This window comes from Atta cephalotes, assembly GCF_000143395.1.
Source record: "Atta cephalotes unplaced genomic scaffold scaffold00002, whole genome shotgun sequence".
NCBI classification, from domain to species: domain Eukaryota; kingdom Metazoa; phylum Arthropoda; class Insecta; order Hymenoptera; family Formicidae; genus Atta; species Atta cephalotes.
Genome location: NW_012130066.1, coordinates 849,749 through 858,056, shown reverse-complemented (window position 1 = coordinate 858,056; position 8,308 = coordinate 849,749).

Genomic DNA, 8,308 nt, shown 5'->3' with positions numbered 1-8,308 from the left:
GTAAGAGGAAAAATATTCCTGGCACATTCAGGTTAATCTCATATCTTTCAACTTAATAAAAGACGACCTTAATTGCTGGTAACCTTAAATGCTGGTAAAGCATGACAAATAATTTTTACAATTTAGAATTTAGGATTATAATTTAAATTTTTCACGAATATCTTCGAACGATGAAAATAAGAAAAATCTAGAAAATATTTATACACGATTTGAGATAAATCGAAGTAATGATTTCAATTAAAGCGACTTTTAAAACATTTTAATTAATTCTTCTAATAAAAAGTTGAAATTCACGAAAAAATATGAGGAAATTTACCAACAGAAATATAGAAATTTGTAGTTTGACTAAAAAACAACTCGCTTTAAATAATATTACTGTAACATTTGTGCCGACAAAACTTAGTTCATGCGCTTCTTCTGTGGTGCTAATTGTTGCGCTCTTCGTATTATCATAGGATCTGGTTTTAACTGCTCACCTTTATTTATCTTGCATAAATTTCAAATGCTCGATCGTAATGCACAAGTGATGACGCTTTGATAACGACGTACTTCGATGATGATATCTGCGAAGACAGTTAGTACCAAACATGAAGTCTATCTTTTCAATGACATATTCAAGAAATCGCTCAAGAGTTTGTTCAATAAACTATACATCCATTGTCGATCTTGCCGTTGTCGAATTATCATTACATGTTTGACGGTCTGAGCATTTTTTTTTTAATTTAACAATATTAATTTAGAAACTTCAAACTTTAATAAAATCGTTTTGACAGAAACTTAATATTTGCAAAAAATGCAAAAATATTAAATTTAATAAAGTTTTTACTCAAATAAGAAAAGATTCTGGTACAGTCAGAAAAATTATATTAAATTTAACACATTTCATGTAACTGAAACAGTCCACTGAAATTTTTGTCTTAATTTAACACAAGATGAATATGTTAGAAAATGACATAAAAAATTAACACAAAAATATAACACATTGACATTGACATTGACAATTTTTTAAGCAATTTATATGAAAACATATTTTTTCAGTAAAATTAATATTTGTATGTTAAATTAACACATTTACATTTTATCTTAGAATTTTACGTTTTAAAATACATTATTTTTATATTATTCGTTCACTTATTCATCAATTTTATTTTGACATTAACAAATTAAATGTAAATTTAACACGAAATATTTAAATAATGATATTATGTAATGATATTATGTTAAATACACTCACAAATATGTTAAAAAATCAATTCAAAATTTTAACAAGGACTTGAGTGGACTAATTTTAACACAAATACAAAATAATTCTTACTACGCAAAAGTGCAAAACACTATACGTTATTAATTTCAATACATTATATAAAACTTAATGAGACAAAAAGAATAATATTAGCAATTTTCTGCAAATTATTGTAGGGGCCGGCGGAAAAATTAACGGAGTCTATTGAGATTTGAACTCGATCTTTCGTTTACAAATCGAGCACTCAAGAATAACACTATTCTTTGGACCGCTTTCAATTTGACTCGTATAATATTTTTTATTTAGTACAATATTTGAAATGTAGAATCATGTAGAAAAGGAATTGGAATCAGGAAAGAAAAACTGAAGGAATCATTTAAAGTTATAGTGAATCATTATTTTTCAGTAAAAATCGAAAAATTTGTAAATCATCATATAAACTGTAAATAGAATGAGAATATCAATTTTGATCTTTTTTCGTTCTTCTTATCGTAATCCTAAGAAAAAAATGATTTTTCATTCAATTTATGGGGATTTACAGATTTTTCGATTTTCACTAAAAAATAACGATTCACCATAATACTTTGAATGATTTTCTCAACATATAATTCCTTTTTTATGTGATTCTACATTCCAAATACTAAATAGAAAACACTACATAACCCAAATTGGAGGCGGCCCAAAGAATAATGTTACTCTTCAGTGTGTTACAACGCTTCACAATTGTCATTACTTATTCTGGTCGTCTATATATATATTTAAATGATTCTCTTTATTTTCCTACCATTACTTTCTTTATTTGAACGGTTTTTCATTTAATCATTTCCATATAATACAGTGAAAGATTAATTGGATAATTTTCTAAAAAGATATTTTAAAGATGCTTAAAAAAATCATTTTAGGCAGCTAGTCACGTGTCTGAGTCATCAACCTTATCTTCATTGACTAATCAATTCCTTCCACGCTTTTCGTGTAGCTTATTCCGCAGATACACAACTAACTTCCTCCATGCAAATCGTCACTTTTATCCAAACAACGGCGTCGCATGCCACGACGACGTCTTTCCCATATAAAAGCCCGAGAATGATATACTCTACACGTGGTATGAGTCACTTGTTATATTACGTGCGTGACTAGTACAACTAGATTCTTTTCAACAAGAGTCTATAGATCGACATTCTCCATCTTTAGAAGACCTAACTATATTGTCCTTACATATATTATCTAACATATAGTGATAGTCATTACTTTCTTCATCATGATACATTTTTATTAAAACATTGAAGCAAAAAATTGAACGTACAAGCCCTTTGCTAATTTTTTATCACAAAGCAATAAAAACTTGATATTTTTCCGACCCATTCGCGCGAAATATTTTTATACTTTTTACAAAATATTATTCCGAATCAAAAACGCAACCACTATGATGACCCAGTCGTCGTTTTGCTCGATATATCGATTTTCCAACAACTAGAAAGAGAAAGAGAGAGAAAGAAAGAAAGAGGAGCGGCCTCGGTAAACACACTAGGCCGCGAATATCAAGGGTTGCAAAACGAGAAGTATAGGTCATCAACGAAGATAATCCTACATCTCTAAGTGAATTAATCTTTATAGTGTACAGTGGATTCGAATGAAAAAGTCGGAGATTTTCGAGCTCGATTTAGAAATGCACATCTGGACAAAATAAGAGTCACCTCGCTGCTCTCAGAATACAATACCGGTGATATGCCTTCAATAATAGAAATATTGTACAATTGTAATATGATGATATTGATAATAACTCGTTGCAAGCTGTGTACACGGCCCGTCACACGTCGTTTATAAATGTACACCCGTGTGCTATTATTTGCTTCATAATACACACCCTATCGATTCGACTCAACAACCCCTTTCTCACATCGGGAAGCTTGCCTCGAGACCACTCTGTGAAAACTACTTATGATACCGATCATCGGAAGGCTTTCGTAAAAACTATCTTTAAAAAATTTCTATTTACTGTTATCAGAAGAATCGTGCCCACTCTATGGAAAAGTTTATCTAAAACCTACTGATAAAAATAAATAAGTGCTAATATGATGCTAATACTGATAAAAATAAATAAACGTAATATGCAAAGTAATATACAATATAGAAATAAGACCAACAACGAGCAAATTCAAAATGTAAGATATCAAATAATTTAATATGACAATTTCTACTAATAAAAATGGTACATAGTGAAAAACATTTTGTATTTGTCTTAAAAATGGTTTACTCAAGTTCTTGTTAAAATTTTGTTAAATTTTTAATGTATCTGAGTGTTAATTTAACATAATGTAATTATGTTATTTGCATATTTTATGTTAACTTAATATTCTATATTTCTTAGTATCAAAATAACATAATTTATAAGTAAACAAATAACATAAAAATAATGTATTTTAAAATGTAAATTTTAAAATAAATGAACATATAATACGCGTCAATTTAACATAAATGTTAATTTTGAATAATTTTATTTAAATTTTATTTAAATTAATCAAAATTTGACCTTTAAGACCCATAAAATGTAATACAAATTTTCCAACTGTGTAAAAGTACTGACGATGATTGATAAGAGAATTAAAGAGTACGGTACTTTTACCATTTTTGTTAGTAAATTTTAATGAATTATTTGACACTTAAAACATTTTAAATTTTGCTTATTGTTGATTTTATTTTTACATATTACTGCTGATAAAAATTTTTCAGTTGTCAATATCATCAGAAATAAATGTTGAAAAATCACAAGAACAGTATCCTATTTCGCTAATGTAGTATCACTTCGATTTCAGGATATTTATTCAGAAAATCATATTCGCTTCTAGAAGAGATCTCTGTAAAAACATCCCCTTTGAGAAAAATTCAAGGAGCGACTAGAAAAAAAAAACGTTTCGCGGAAAAGAACAGTCGATATCGATCGGTGAATGATCAACGACCGAAGAGAGCTCGTATGACCGCGGGATTCGCAGACGCGAAAAGGGAAAAGGGAACGAGTGGTTGTACGACGGAAGGCTAGTCGTCGTATGGGGAGGAAAAGAGCGAAGAAACGTTAGAGTGTGGCGCGCGAGACGAGATCGCAATGAAAGTCAATAAACCGTGATGAGTAACGGAGAGTATAGTGGTCGGAGTGGCATTAATAAATTAGTGTCTACTTGCTGCTACAAGCAACAGCAGCGGCAGCAGCAGTAACAGGAGTTCGGAGGAGGAAGAGGACAAAGAGGAGGTGGTGGAGGAGGAGGAGGAGTATGTGTGTGCATGATATGTGTGCCGGTGTACGTGCGTGCGAATACTTGTATCGACCGTGTAGATGCGGGGATTTGGCCAGTGTGTCAGTGTGAAAGAAGACAATTGACTCGCAGCCGCTGTCCGTCGGCTCGGCGGGGGCCTTCTGACGTCACATCCTGCCCCGCGGCCTGTACGAGAGTCGCGATCTCATCTGGACCATCGGTGAACGAAGGTACGCAGATTCGTGTGTTCGCACGGCGCAAAGCGCGCTAGAGTTTAAATAGCTTGAGTAAATGGATACCACTTGAAGTTGGGATCACAAATAGTGAGATGACATCTCGGGATCATCTTAATAAGAAATCACATTTTAGAGAAAAATGCATCGATATGTCTCCAGTTAGCGACATTATAATCCTTTTATATATGCAGCTGTCAAAAAGATAAAGTAAAGATAATCAACTATGATTAATGCTAGTTTAGCGCAATGATAAATCTCAAAATTGAATAATTTGAATGATTATATCTGTGGATTGAATGAAATTTAATTAAAAATTATTTAATTAAAAATTACAATCGGAGTCATATTTATAACTATATATCGCATCTACCTCTAAACAAATGTATACAGTAAAATAATTATAACTAAACATTTGAATGAGTAATCGAAAATAAATGATCAAACAAACATCATGTGTTAAGTAAACCGTACATATCGCGTTTGTCAATACGATCAATATATATAATGATATTAATAACATTAATAGACAAGATTGCCATAGTGACGTTGATTCTAACAACACAATATCTATATTTGAAATTCGTGGAATAACTTGTTTTAATATACGTTTCAATAAAGATCTAGAGAAAAGTTAGCCAAAATGAACTATAAAATGAGAAATATTGAAATCGAATCTATCGAAATGCTTTATCGTTCCTCCAGCAATTAAATATTCAAAATTTTTAATGCAAATGAAAAATTACTATCAATATTATTTTTGATATATTATATTTAATAAAATCAATATTATTAACCGCATAGAATTTGGATCATGTATTCTTTAGGGATAATGTTTGACAAATCATGTAAATAGAAAATAGATTAATTCTTTCTAGTGAAAAATAGTTTAATTTTTATTTGTCTTGTATAATAAATCAATTAAAATTAATTTTTTATTTGATTAGATTAAATTGTTGATTTGTTATAAGATAAATATTTTTTTAATATTTCATTGCATTCCGCGTAACAGAATATATGTTTGTGAAAAGAGAATATACCGCAATAAATTAATGTCGCGCATTAATCTTGGACATTGACACTTTGGAGTAAGTATTACTATATTTTGCACAAATGACTGTAAAAGCTGTGCGTGATCGAAAACGTCCGTATCAGATACGACGAATCGGCGACGTCTTCGTGGTCGTGAGTACGAGATTTCTCGTCGTGGCATGAAATTTCAGATGACGTATGATAGTTCTTCTAATTAACTAGGGCGTTACGCGAAGCGCATACAGACACTGTGAAACAGAAAGAGAATGAGAGAAACTCGACATTGATCATTACGATGAGGATGTTACGATCAAGATATATGACGATTAAAAACACAATCTCTTTCCTGATCTCGCAATTGTCATGTGCAGCGTAACGGTAAGACTTCTTTCCTATGATCCTCGTTATTCGTCAAGGTCAATGCATGCGTCTCGCTTCGACGAACGTCGAAGTTCGAGTCGGAGAGGCGCTATTTACTGACTCGATAAATTGCGACGACAAAGGCAATTTCGTGACGGACGTAACGGTGCGCGAGCAGAACGAAGAGCGTTCGCCGTTCACCAAGGTGCGCGAGTACGCATTTCCGAAGAGTAGTCCCATTAGAAGCAAATCCAACAGGAAGTGCAAGGTTTAGCGATTATTCCATGCCGAACGAGCGCGACGCGTGTCGTCTCTCTTTCGCAGATCAAATCCAATTGACCCCGTGGAAGATATAATTACTAGAGTTTACGATACTCGAGGGTGTTCGAAGAAACGGACGATGTCTGTGATCAGATTACACATTATAACGTATTATGTCGTAAGGTAATGCTTTATTTCGTCTCACGAATGCTAATACGCTTTATTATTAAAAGGTATATCGGTTCGATGTATCATATTGCACACACCAAGGGTCCAGTTCGTGACGTAATGGTGCACTTTGACTCCTATAATAAACACTGTGGGTTAGATTTAAATGGAAGATATTTCTTGGGAGAAGAAAAATGAAAGATTGTATCAAAACGGTAGCGGCAGTTTAACCGGTCGTCGGATATACTATTCGTTGCATCATTCATATCGGAGTCCCTCCCTATCTAATACCTGCGTCGCGACGCGAGGGGAAGTCGTAAATTCAAAAGCGGCAACTGCAATCGTAAAATTGCATCTGCCTGGCTCGTGTTGAGGTAGTCTTAACTGAGACGCACCGGAAGAACGAACAGTTTTAAGCGCTTTATGGAAGAGAACGTGGGTGTCCACGTGGCCTGAATCGTAAAAGCGCTCTTAAGCGCGCGAGGTGAGCTCTCGAGCATGAAAACGCGTCAGACTTGACTCTAATTGGTCCGTGCCGCTTCCGACTTAATCGATTGTATCGCATTTTAAGCAAGGAAAACGCTGCATGAACAAAATGAACAGTTTTATACATACAGAAAAGATTATTCTTAAACCAACCATAATATGATACATAAGCAAAAATATTGTAATCTTTCTTCAAAGATTTTAATTTGATTAAATTTGTGTTTACGCAAGTATTATTTTACACTCGCTTCAAGACTTACTCGATCAAAAATCCTACATCAATACAAATTTAATCAAATCAAGACTAAAATCTTTGAATCAAGATTACAATATCGTTACTTGTATATGAGCCATAACCATAAATTATGATTGATTTAAAAATAGTCTTTTTTTTGTGTAAAAATAGTCTTCTTTTTACTTTCGTAAGAAAGGAAAAGAAGTGCACGGAAAGAATGGTATTATTAAAATATCTAAAATTTTAATTAGATACGAATCTGAAAATAATTTTGTTAGACCATCAAAGTAATAGGAATCTCGAGCATACTGAACAATGCTACGAAAAAATTTTGACATTTTTGCAACAAATTTGAGCGTTCTACATAATTATTTTGATAATCCAACAAAATTATTTTCAGATCTGTATCTAACTAAGTTTTTAGATATTTCAACAAAACCATTCTTTCCATGTATACATTAAAAACTATCATTGTTCTTAAGTTCAATAAGTTGCAAATTTACTAATTTAGTTAGACCGATCTATCAAGTTACAACAATTAGAGGTAACTCGTGATTTATTAACGGAATATAATTAGAGTATTGTTAATAAATATGCGCGTGTCGCTTATAATTAAATATCTGAATAACTATTTAATAGAGATATGTGAATCAAGATTTTTTTTGACACCGAATAGAATCATAAACTGAATTTCTTTTCTTTATTTGAATCCAAATCAAACTGAATTGACAAAATTTTATTCTAATCGAATTGAACTCGAATCGAATGGTTAAAAAATAATGTAATGTTTAATTAACAACATTAAATTATTGTTAAATTTTGATATACAAACAATAAAAAAGATTTTTACATAAAAAAATAATTAATTATATGTTTTACTTAGTGAAAAATATATATGTGTGTATATATATATATATATATATATATATATATATATATATATATACTATACTATATAATAATTAAGTATATAATATATATATACTACTCTTATTAGTTAGTTTACGTTTACTAACTTATTAGTTAGTACTACTACTATATA